The sequence below is a fragment of the Marmota monax genome, unplaced genomic scaffold (genome assembly GCF_021218885.2).
Source record: "Marmota monax isolate L192 unplaced genomic scaffold, Marmota_monax_Labrador192_F-V1.1 WCK01_AAM20220418_F8-fsc00006, whole genome shotgun sequence".
Taxonomy (NCBI): Eukaryota; Metazoa; Chordata; class Mammalia; order Rodentia; family Sciuridae; genus Marmota; species Marmota monax.
In genome coordinates, this window is record NW_026693712.1 from 9,131,874 (window position 1) to 9,144,066 (window position 12,193).

General features: G+C 53.8%; 1 protein-coding gene across 3 annotated transcripts in view; it reads left to right on the forward strand.

Moving 5' to 3' along the window:
• Camk2a (calcium/calmodulin dependent protein kinase II alpha) overlaps positions 1 to 12,193 on the forward strand; it is a 62,460-nt gene that overhangs the window by 1,068 nt on the left and 49,199 nt on the right. The gene's annotated exons all lie outside the window — the stretch shown is intronic.

Sequence of the window (12,193 nt, forward strand, 5' to 3'; positions counted from 1 at the left end):
GAGGGTGCCCTCTGGGCAAAGGAGCGCCAGTGCCCTGGTTAGTTATTACTGCCATGGCAGCTGGAGCACGGAGAAGAGGGCCTTTGGAAGCAGGTGTGTGTCAGTTGGAGGTCTAGACATGTGAGGCCAGGGTACATTTTGAGGCGGAGGTTGATGCGTGCTGTTGTATAAGGACTTTTGAGGAGAGTTGGTCAGGTTGTATAAGTACTGACTCTGGGGTACACTTGTGTGCACCAAAAGGTTGTGCAAACATTCATGTTTGCTTGTGCACCAGAAAGAGGTGCTTATGTGTGTGATTGGTGTGTACAGCTTGAAAATGCAAGTGTGCCCTGCAAAGGTGCACATGTGTGAGAATGTGGAGTGCTGTTGGCTGGGTTGCACGGGAGTGAAGGTGTCACTGTGTGTCACTGTGTGAGTCCGTGTATGGCAGGTCAGAACTGGGTGCACATCAGTAAGCTATGAGTGTGGGGCCTAGGCATGTGTGAAGACCCACACGGAGGCATGGACTCAGCAGTATTCCCATGGGGTCTACATGTGCACATCTGTGAGATGCCTACAGGAAGGTGTGTGTGCATGTGTGTGTGTGTGTGCGTGTGTGAGGCCTGGGCTCACAGGCTTGTGTGGGTGTTGTAGGCGTGTGTGAGCTCATGCTGGTGTCTGCATATGTGTGGGAGGTGGGCCTATGGCTGTGTATAAGCAGAATGCCTGCACACGCACGCGCACGTACACGCATACACACGCTCAGCCTATCCTAACACCTAGAGACACAGGCCAGCTTCCTTATGCAGACACACACTCTTGTGCAAATGTGTTCACTCTTGCCTGCAGACTTCCTGCCTTTCTGAGTGTGTCTTTGTGCTGAAAGTGGGGGAAGGAATACAATGTTTAGAGCTGCTCTAGAGGACTGGGCTGTTCCGCAAATTCAAGCTGGGACCTCTCTTCATCTGGTCTCCAATGCCCACTTGGAACCTAGGAACTGTCTGGTTAGCCAGGAGCTGCCTTTAAGATTGCCACCAAGGCCGGCTTGTGGCAGGACTGCGTCACCGAGCATAGTGTGATGGTTGGAATGTGACTAAAGTGCTCAAAGTGACATCAAAAGTGCTGCTTTGCCCCTAGAGGAGAGGCTGTCAAGATGGGGCTTAGATTGGGTGACTTGCACAGAGACCCTCTGTGAGCCTTGTCACCCTCTGCTTGCCTGGGCTCTTGGAAGGACCAGGGCAGGAACAGGATTTCAGGGAAGAGGGAGCCCTGGCAGGAAAACTGAGGGTGACAGTCACGGCCGGGCCTTGTCTAATCAATGTCAGACCTCTTCCTTCCAGAACCCTCAGTGCTCTTAACCTTTTCTAGGTCACATATTCCTCCAGGAATCTGATGAAAGTCTAAATTGACATTCCCCAGAAAAATGCACAAACCTACAAAATGTTGCGGACACTGTCAGGAGCTTGCAGGGCCTCGGAGGACTGTGCCTGGGCCTGAGTTGGAAGATGCCTGGATTGGAGAGAAGGGGCTGAGGGGCCCGGCCCCACGTCTTCTAATGTCTGTGTTACGAAGTCCAGGGCACACCATGGAGGAGGCAGGCAGCTCGGGCTCTGTCTATCGGCTTCAGTCTGAGCGTCCAGTGGGGCAGGGTGGGCTCGCGGCACTCAGCTCTTAGCTCTGTGACACTGGGCACTCTGTGACACTTCTTCCCTCATCTACACCCTGGAGATTAAAAAGAGGAGTGAGGATTAAGTGGGATGGTGGGTGGAGCTGCAGCCTTGAGCTGGGGCACATAGGGACTCCAGCAGGACATCACTGCTGGGTTGGCTGTTGGGCTCTGGGGTTGGGCAGGGCTGGGGAAGGGAGCAAAGCCTTCTATTTCCCTTTTCTCTGGAGTCTGTGCAGTGTGGGGGAGGGTTGACCAAGGCTCTCCTGGGCTGGCAGAGAGGCTTTGGCTCCCCTTCTATCAGGGGGGCAGTGAAGATGCGTGCAAGGCCTACTCTTCAATTGGTGACTCCTGCCCCTTCCAGCCAGGAGAGTGTGGTCAAAACCCAGAAGCCAAGTCCCCTTCCAGAGCCCACTCCAGGGCACTAGCAGGAGGACTGGCAGAGGAGGCTAAGTTGACTCTAAAGGGGGACATTGGGGCTTTTGGGCCTCCTTCAGCTGGGCCTATGCTGCCGAGCTGGAGAGGAGGGCAAGGACCCTCCAGGCTTCCTGTCCTGCCCAGTGAGGCCTGGCTTGTCACTGCAGGCCTTCCAGGACCCCAGGAAAGGGCAGGCTCCTGGCGGAAGGGGAGCTGCTCTTCCCGCCTAATGGGCAGCCAGCTGGGGGCTGTGGCTGGAGGCAGGGCCCTGAGCAGGGGTTTCTGGAGCTTCCAGATGCTACCAGACTGAAGGCCCCACCGACCCAGAAGAGGCCAGAACTGAGTTCCAGGTCTCCTAGAGGGCTGGCATGAGGCTGTCTTGCGGGTCCCAGAGATGAGCTGACTTCCCTGTCCCCTGACCCTGACCCTCATCCCTTCCCAGGATGAGAGACGTGGACGGCTGGAAGAGGAGCACTGAGTCTGGGGGGCAGGCAAGGACAGGGTGCTGGGTCACAGCTCCCACATACTCGGCCTTCTCCGAAGCCCAGGATCTCTGCGAAGGCAGGAGTGCTGCGGGTGGGGGCCAGGGAGACGCACAGAGAAAGGGGTTAGGGCCAAAGCAGCGGAGGAGGAAGGAGGAAGCCTCCTCCAGTCTTTTCCATACAGGGCTTCAGATCCCACCCCTGCCACAGAGGTTAGAGAGACAGAGAATCACCCTGCAGCCTGTGTGATCACTGGGCTGTACAGGAAAAGCCTCCAAAGGAGATTTTACTTGAGAGAGGAGGGAGGGAAGGAGGGAGGGAGTTCAACCCACTCGTTTCTCTCTAGAAACAAGGATCTGAAATTGACTCAGGCAGTGCTGGGTAGGGGGAGGGTTGCGGGGGTGTGGGTGGCCAGCGAGGTTGACGGAGGGAGGAGAGGCTGGCCCCTGAGTCCGAGCCCTTCTTATTCCATAGATTTGCACTGTGCACCAGGCTGGGTCGGGCTGACTCATGGGTGGTAGGCAGCGTGGCCCAGAGGCAGCCCCCCACACTGGGGGCCGGGGTCCCGGCTGCTAAGATTCAATCTTGGACCCAGATTCTGATGCCTGTTGAATGTTCTTAGCAACCCCACCTTTCTCTGACAGAGCCATTAGGAGGATGGACGATGTCATAGTGGAGAGAGAGGCCACCTAGACATCAGTGCCCCACCCAAAGATGGGAGTGTGCCGTTATTCGGCTTCTAATAACCTCTCATACCCAGAACACTCTGGGGCTCACCAGGAGCACCTCCATCCATTAGCTCTTCTCTGAGGGGGGGGGGGAAGGCAGGGCTTATTTATCCATCTCACAGATGAGCAGACGGGGGCGAGGAGGTAGGGGCCTAGGGGATGGCACCCAGGTCTCCAGCACCCATACATGCTCTGAAGGTTGCTGAGAGGAGCTCTCTAGATGCTGTAACCAGGGAGCATCTCCTCTCTTGAGTACAAACAAGGGAAAAGGGGCAGTAGCCTCGGGGTGGAAGGGACTCTGAGCTGTTCCTTAATTTTCAGCCATGATTCTGTCTTGAATTTGCTGGGCCACCCTGGATGAATCACTTATCCTTTGTGTACCACAACTTTACCATCTGTAAAATGGGAATCAAATCTCTATAGATGCCTGAAATGCTCCATTAGGGTGCTACCCCTTGCAGCCTCCCTTTGTGCAGGATTAATGAGAAGTTGCAGACCCTAGAGCATTGGAATTGGGAGGACCATAGAAAATGCCCATCCATTGCACAGACAAGAGACAACAACCAAAGGGAAGGAAAGTGATTTGTCCAAGGCCACAGTGAGAGGCAGTGGCAAAAGTCAGGAATAAGAGACAGTGATTTGCAGGGATCAGAAACCAAAGGATGGGAAATTGGGAGATAGGACCTCAAGAGGGGTGTAAAGGATGTCGGGCACTGTGGCACCTGCCTGTAATCCCAGCATCTTGGGAGGCTGAGACAGGAGGATTGCGAATTCAAGGCTAGCCTCAGCAACTTAGCAAGACCTTGTCTCAAAATTAAAATAATTAATAAATTAAATTTAAAAAGAGGGGGTGTGAGGACAGGGGAGGGGATAGCCTTTCCTCATGTTCTCCCTCCAAGCCACCCAAGCAGTAGGCAGGCACATGTTCTGGTGCATGCGGCAGCCCTCCACCCCCACACTGCCGCCCCCACACGGGCTGAGACACACTGACACTCTGCGGAGCCTCCCTCCCTTCCTGCTACCTCCCTCCACAAGCACACACTGACACTGCTGCCAGTACCCCCTGCAGGCTGGGCCCAGGCCTTCCACGCAGGGTGAGGGCCTCCCTCGGGGTCGCACGCCTGCATCCCTAGGCTAGTGCTCACACACGTGCACCTTCACGTAAGCTCACAGGAACATACTGGTGCACACACACACACACACACACACACACGCTGGCTGCAGGACACAGCTCAAGTTCACCTCCTAGTGCAGGGACAGCAAGATGATGCTGGCTGGGTTCTGGGTTCTCTCTTCTTCTCTGTCTCTCTCCATCTCTCTGGTCTTTCTCTCTCTCTCCGTCCCTTTCTTCTCTTTAGGCAGGCCCCTCTCTAACATAGCCCACCTGTCCTGTGTGCCCACTCGTGGCCTGTCAATTCTGAGCTACTCCATGCACCGTAGGAAGCCTCCGGTCCAGGTGAGCCTTGTGCAGCCCGACTGCTGAGACCCACCTCGAGGGCACTGCTGTCTGCCACGTGTCAGGTAGCTCTATAAGGCCAGGAAGACTTACTGTGCTGGAGAAGGTTAGGGTCTTGGTATCTTGTGGTCACATAAAAGACAAGACTCATCTGTGATCCTTGAAGCCATTCAAGTCTTTTCTGAGCAGATCCTTTGTTCCTAGCCCTGGGCTGAGCTCAGCATGTACCACCTGCAATCTCTGCCCTCAGGGGGCTTGCGATCTGCTATGAAGCCAACATTAATTAAATCACTTTAGAAACTATTATTTAAATGCATCTGGATAAGGGCTATGAACAGAGCTGTGAGCTTCAAAGAGACCTCAACTAGTTGGAATGAGGGAGGTCTCAGGGAAGAGTCCCCTGACCAGGTGACATGGGGAGCTGGGGGCAACTAAGAAATAACCAAGTTGGGCGCAGTGGTGCACACCTGTCATCCCAACTACTCTGGAGGCTGAGGCAGGAGGATCACAGGTTCAAGACCAGCCTAGGTAACTTAGCAAGACCCTGTCTCAAAAAAAAAAAAAAAAAAAAGTTAACCAGCAGAAGGGGAGGAAGAGTGTTCCTGAGAGCGAGGAGAACAGCACAGGCAAGGGCTCTGAGGTGTGCCCTTCAGTGAAGCCCGTCAGCCCCCGAGGGACCTGGGGTCTCACTCTTCTCTGGCCTGTGCAGCCTGCCTGCAGCTTCCAGATGCTAGGTCCTAGTGGAATATTAAAAGGCTGCTATGGTCTAGAAGACGGAACACAGGCAGGGCGGGAATGGTCTGGAAGCCAAATCAGGAGAGAGAGAGCACCGAGGAGCAGGGGGCCTGTAGCAGGGAGAAGAGCCCTGTAGGGGCTGCATCCTCCCAACCCATGTCTACAAGGGTGTCCTCAGGGGCAGAACAGCAGAGTAATACAGTAAGGGAGGCAGATTTCATCTCAACACCAGGAGGAACTTTCTCACGTCCACAACTGCTCCTCTGCCCCAAGATGGTGCAGCCTTAGGAGTCAGCTCTGAGGAAGCTGCCGTATGCAAATCCATACCTTAGGCCTCCCTGGTATCCCTCCACCCCAACATCCCTGCCCTCACCTAGTGAGGTGATTGCTCCAAGATGAAGAGGGAGACAGTGCAGGGCCAGGACAGCCTCAGTTCCATCCAGAATATCTGAATAAGAGCAGGGGTGCAGGGGTGCATACCTGTCTTCCCCGTGACTCAGGAGGCTGAGGCCGGAGGATCACACATTGAAGCCCAACCTGAGTAACTTAGCAAGAACCTGTCTCAAAATAAAAAATAAAAAGGGCTGGGGATGTAGCTCAGTGGTAGAGCACCCCACTGTTTCACAGGTGGGGAATTAAAGCCCAGAGAGGGCAAGAGCCCTGCCTGCCCATGGTCACACACCTGCCCATGGTCACACAGTAGAACTAGAGTTTCAGACTCTTTCCATTTCAGCATAGGGCTCTTACCCCTCGGAACCACTCTGTCTGACACTGGCACCTCTAAAAGCCTCTGGGCCAGGCCCCATGGTGAGGGCAGGCTAGGCAGCCGTCAGAGGCCAGGGTGAAAGCGGCTCCTCGGCATCTGCCCTGCTTTGCTGCTCTCTAGCCCTCCCTCTGAGCACTATGGAGAGTTTTCTGTTTTTCCTTTTTTCTTTTTGTAACCCATTCAAGAAAACCCATGTACAGCCAAAACAAGGAATATGCTGGAACTTCTGTTGGTTCAGTGTTCCCTGCAGCAAACAGAATCTTCTGGTTCCCAGGCCTTCTGTGTCCCCCACGAGGCTTCTGCTGGGTTGGCGTTGGGGCCCCCGGGGGGTGGGGGGGTGGGACAGCTCGTCCCTGCAGCATCTTCTGGAGTCTGGGAGTGGGTGGTGCAGCCACAGTGGCGGGCAGCAGGGGAGAGGAGCCGTCTCAGTTACGGGTCCCGGATTATCGGTCTGTCTGTGTAATGCTGTGGCTGCAGAGTTCTGCTCACAGAGCTGCTGAGACAAGCTGAGGAAGGGAGCGGGCAGGCAGGAGGAGGGCATCCCAAGCCCAGCCCATCTTCTCTGATCTAGTTGCCATTTGGGGGAACCAGCATAGCTATGTTTTGCTTGTTTATTTTTAAGAAAGTATACTATCACTGAAAAAGGAAATAAAGAAAAAGAAAGAGAAGGCTCCAATATTATACCAACAGTCGATCACACAGATAGGAGAGCTGAGGCCCCCAAAGAGACAGGATTTGATTAAGGTACACAGAGCTTCTGGGTACAGGGTGCACACCTGTCTTCCCCGTGACTCAGGAGGCTGAGGCTGGAGGATCACACATTCAAGCACAACCTGAGGAACTTAGCGAGACACTGTCTCAAAATAAAAAATAAAAAGGATGTAGCTCAGTGGTAGAGCACCCCTGGGTCCAATCTCCAGTACTGGGTGGGGGAAACCCCACCTTGTCCAGGATTTTCCTTTGTTTCTGAGCAAACCTGGGCCTGACTTTTCAACCATTTGGGGTTGAGGAGCCCTCGGTGGTTCTCATGTAAGTGACCCTCTCCCAGTCATGCCCACTTGCTCCTGCATGCGCAAGGCTGCATATCTCCTGCTGATCTGCCTAAGTTACAGCCCACTGGGCTCCAAATAGGGTCCCTCTGATCCCAGAGTATGGGGTATTGGAAGAGCAATGGACCCTGAGTTCAAGGTCTTGGCCTCAGTTTATTCATCTATGGAATAAGAGTTGGCTTGCATGGTAAGGTTCGACTGGGAATGCCCGTCTCTGATGTGGTGTGGCCCCCACTCTGGTCCAACATGATGCTACTCTGGGGGCCAGCCCCAGCTCTTGCTTTCCCCCAGGCGCTCTAACCCTATCTGTTCTGGGCAATCAGATCAGTCGGCCTGGGTCACCACCAAGAGGTTTGGATGCTAATCCTTTCACAGGCCACTAGTCTGTCTGCATCTGACCAGGAACCTTCTGAAATCACCCCAGCTCATCTCAGAAAGCCAGATGCTTATGTATCTTAACAGAGTGGGGAGATTTGGGGGAAGAGACTGGCTTGCCATTGAGCATCCAGGCAAGGAAACGAGTAGATCAAAGTGTGGAACCAGAATTCTGAAGGGGGGCGGGAGGTGTGTGGATGCAGATTTCAGTCCTGAGTGATGTCAGTGGCTTTAGCCATTTGGAGAGTCATGGGCTGCTTTGTGAAGCGGAAGAATATGCGTCCTTTGCCCAGAACAATGCACAGACACAGCATCATTTTAATACAATTTTAAGTGGATTCACGAATGCCCAGAGCCTCCCCAGAGATCCCAGCTAATGGCCCCTGGTACAGGGGATGGAGGAGGAAGTTGTCAGAGGTTGGGTGGAGAGGGAACAAGGAGTTTTAATGTGGCTGGGGGACTTTGGGACAGCAAGGCACTGTGGGTGAAGGGGGATGCCAGGGACAGCAAAGTGACCTAGAAAAAAAAAGGGGGGATAAGCCTTGAAGAGTGTGGTCACTGGGCCCAGCGCTACCTGATATAGGACAGCGAGGCGGACCAGGGCCAAAGGGGGGCTGCCAGGGGCAGTGGGGAGGGGAGGCTTTGGGTGGGTGAGCCTGGCACGAGCATTGCTTCCATGGAGCCCTGGGGGTGGCCACCAGATTGCAGTGGGTTCATGGAGTGTGGGAGGTGGGAAGAGGAGGCGGCGGATGTCGGACATTTGTTCTGGAAGTTTGGCAGCAAAAAGAACGGGAGGGAGGAAGCAGCTCGGGCTGCTGGGTTGAGAGAAAAGTTCTCGTTGTTTCATTTTATTGGGGGGAATATCTGAAGAGGCAGCCAATGAAGGGAAGATTGGAGACTGTAAAGAGCCCAAACAATCAGACCCAGATGAGGCCAGAGTGCAGGGAGAGTTCACGAGTGTGCAGTCTCCGGAGGCCTAGGGGATAAGAGACCCCCTGGAGGAGCTCTGAGTGGCTCCCAGTGAAGGCGAAGAGGTTTCCCTTAGAGGCAGTTGGCAGCAACTTCTCTGCCTGCAGGGACACTCACAATGACTTCTATCCCCTTTTTTCAAATGGGGAAACTGAGACCCAACAGGATAAGCAAGCTGGTAGTTGAACTGGGTAGGGATGAGGGTCTTCTGTCCCCCACCCCCAGTGCCCTTGCTGCTGCACCTGGCAGTCATGTTCACATTTCAGGGTACTCCAGGCTGGAGCAGGTGGCAGACCCCCGTGGCTGGCAGCCCACAACGCCCAGGACACGGTGCCTGCCAGGCAGCCAGAAAGCAATTTCCCAGTGTGAATCCTCTCTTCACAGCCCATTAGCACGGTCCCACATTCTCTACGGCTCTGCCCTCTCTGCAATCTGCTGGGTGCCGGGTGGGGCCTCCCTGCCAGCTCACACTTGTGCCTGCACACACCAGGGCAGCTGCTCAGCCTGGGGAGCAGCCTTGCCCCCACCCCCCACCATGGCCTCTACACAGCTCTTCCCTGCTTGCTTCATCCGGAGCTTGGCCAGCAAGGTCCACTTTGTTACCGATGATGCTAACTGTTCTCACCCCTTGCATATCACGGCCCCTGTACAGGGCATTGTTTCTTGAGCATTTATTATGCTCCAGGGATTCTGCTAACTCCAGCCTACTGATTATCTCACTGAGTCCTGGAAGCCACTGCACAGGGTGGGTACTCTTATTGTTCATATTTTACAAGGGAGCAAACAGGCAGACCACAGGGAAGCAACCTGCTCATAAGTGGCTGAACAGCAATTTGAACTCTGGTTGGGCAGGTCCAGAAATGCCTACTCTTATTCATTGAGAATTGCATTCTCCAACATGGTAGGCATTAGCCACATAGAACAACTTCAAGGAAATCCAATTAAAATTCCATTCTGTGGTCCCACTGGCCACAGGTCCAATACACTACAGCCATATGGCCTGGTGGCTGCCCCACTGAGCAATTCAGAGTATTTCCACCATCACAAGAAGGGCTGTTGCACAGACCTGGGGTATGACACTGAAGCTGGAAAGGCCTCCACACTATTGCGCCTCATTCCCATCCCAGCCTCCACATTGCCAATGAAGAGACTGAGGCTCACATCAGGACCCAGCCCTGCCCAAGTCCTCCCAAATTCCACCCTTCAGTGTCTAACTTGGGGTGCTAACTGAGCTATACCCCCAGCCCTTTTAATTTTTTAATTTATTTTCTCTTTTGAGATGGAGTCTCACTAGGTTACTCAGTCTGATCTTAAACTTGTGATCCTCCTGCCTCAGCCTCCCAAACAGCTGGGATTACAGGTGTGCACTCCCCTTTCTGGTTTTTAGTGTCAATTGTGTGCGATGACTCTCATCGGCCCTTGTCTTCCTGATCCCTGCCTCTGTGGCAGGCAGAGGGGCCTTCCCTCCTACAGACGGAGACTGAGGCTGCATGGGTAGCAAGAGGTCTCCCTGGCCCAGGCCCTTTCTTCACCTCCTTGGGCCCCTCTCCTCCCTGCTCTGTCTTGTTCTGCTCCGCTTGCTTGGCCCTGAGCTGGAGCTTTGTCTCATCTCCCTAGCACCTCAGGAGCTGGTGTTCTGCTCCGAGCCATGAAGTGCAAGTTCCAGCCACGCAGTCTGCTAGGGGTGGGCCAGGATCGGACCACAGGTCTTTGTGACCACAGAGTCCTGTCTTGAGGCTATGATCTCTCCTGCCTTTGGTGGAGTTAGGAGAAAAAGTCCACGTGATCTGAATTCTCTTCACAGGGTCACTGGGAATATGCCTGCTCACTCGAGGCCTCAGTTTCCCAGGCTGTTAAAAGGGTTCTGACTTCACAGAGCTGCTGTGCAGGTCAAGAAGGAGCTTGTTGCTTGTGCACTCGGGGTGAAGAAGCCCTCTGGGTCAGTAGTTCTGAGCTGGTTTTGAGAAATGCCTCCCTCAAAGCACCAGAGGAGAGCCATGCGCCCCTGCCCGGGACAAACGCACACACCTAACCTCATGCATATATGATATTCTTGTTCTTCGGGGGTTCAGAATCCCTGCAGCCTCCCTGCCCAAGGCCTGAGCCTCTGATCAGGAATCTCTGATTCTCGTGAGAACTTGGCCCTGTCCTGAGCAGCAAGTTTCGTGAGTAAGACTTCTTTTGCTTCATAGATAGGGCTCTTAGGCCCCTGGCTCCTTAGGGCAGAGCCCAGGCTCATAGGTCCCATCAAGCTCCCAGTACAGAGCCCAAGTGACGTCCCTACTGGTACCGATTCCAGGAGAGATAGGATATGTAACAGGACTTCCCCAGAAGGTAGTCAGGGCAGGGCCAGGGTTAGAAAAAAAATCACCTATTCCCAGGGTCCACACACAGGGGTTCTGATTTAGTAGGAATCTATATTTTTTAAAAATCCCCAGGAGATTCTGTAGCTGCCAATTTGATGACCACTAACCTAAAATCTTTACCTAGAATAGAGTTTTATTTTTCTAATGGAGAAACTACACATTTATCCCTTTATCCCTCCATCCACTGGACATATATTAATTGAACTCTAGCCCTGGACTGAGCACGGGCTAGATGCTGGTGCAGCCCTGCCCTCAGCAGCTGGCCGCCTTCCTCTGTCCCTGCCCGCCTCTCTGTGGAGGGTCAGAACCCTTCCCAGAAGTGGCCACTTCAACTGTTTTCTCCCCAGGGCTCTTGAGAATCTAGGTTCCCAGCTGGCAGGAACCTGAAGTTCTTTGGGTCCATCCCCCTGTCTGGATTTGAGAGATCAGTAGTCCTCTGCTATCCTCAGATGCACATTCCTGTCCCTCTAAAAATCCTGCCTAAAAATTCTCTTTTGTCATATTTCCGTTTCTCTGGCTCTTGCTTATATCAACCTCCTGCTCCTACACGGAACACTTACAGAGGCCCTTTTGGTACCAGACAGACACTGGGTCCCTGTGCTGGGACCTAGAGAGGGAGGTGAAAGTTCTGGCCTCTAGGAACTCACCCAGCTGGGAGAGACAGGAGGTGGACGAGCTGCCACCATCCTGGACCCAATGGGGAATATGGGACCGTGGTCTTGTGATATAAGACAAATATATAGTTGGTCTTGTGCCTGGTGGATAGCAGAGCTCCTAAGACTCTACTAATTTCCTAAGGGATAGGGCTGTCCAGAGCATCTCGAGTTCTAATATTTGGTCTTTGATCCCAGTTCCTGACATATTAATCCCTCGGAATTTCTCAGGGGCTAGGGGCATCTTTTGTTCTGATGAGGTGACTCTTGGTGGTCTTCTGAATGGGGCTAGTCACCAGAAAGACCAAGGCATGATTTGCTTGAAGCCTTCAGCCCCACCCCCACCTTCTGGGAAGGTGAGAGGACTGGGGACTGAGTTAATATTCCTTCTTACCCATGTGATGGAGCCTTCATAAAGATGCTGAGGGGTGGGGTGCAGAGACCTTCTGGATGGTAAACAGCCGTGTGGCAGGAGGTTGGCACACCCCAGATCCACAAGGACAGAACCCCTGTGCTCAGGATGCTTCCCAGCCTTGCCTACCTTGTCACTGG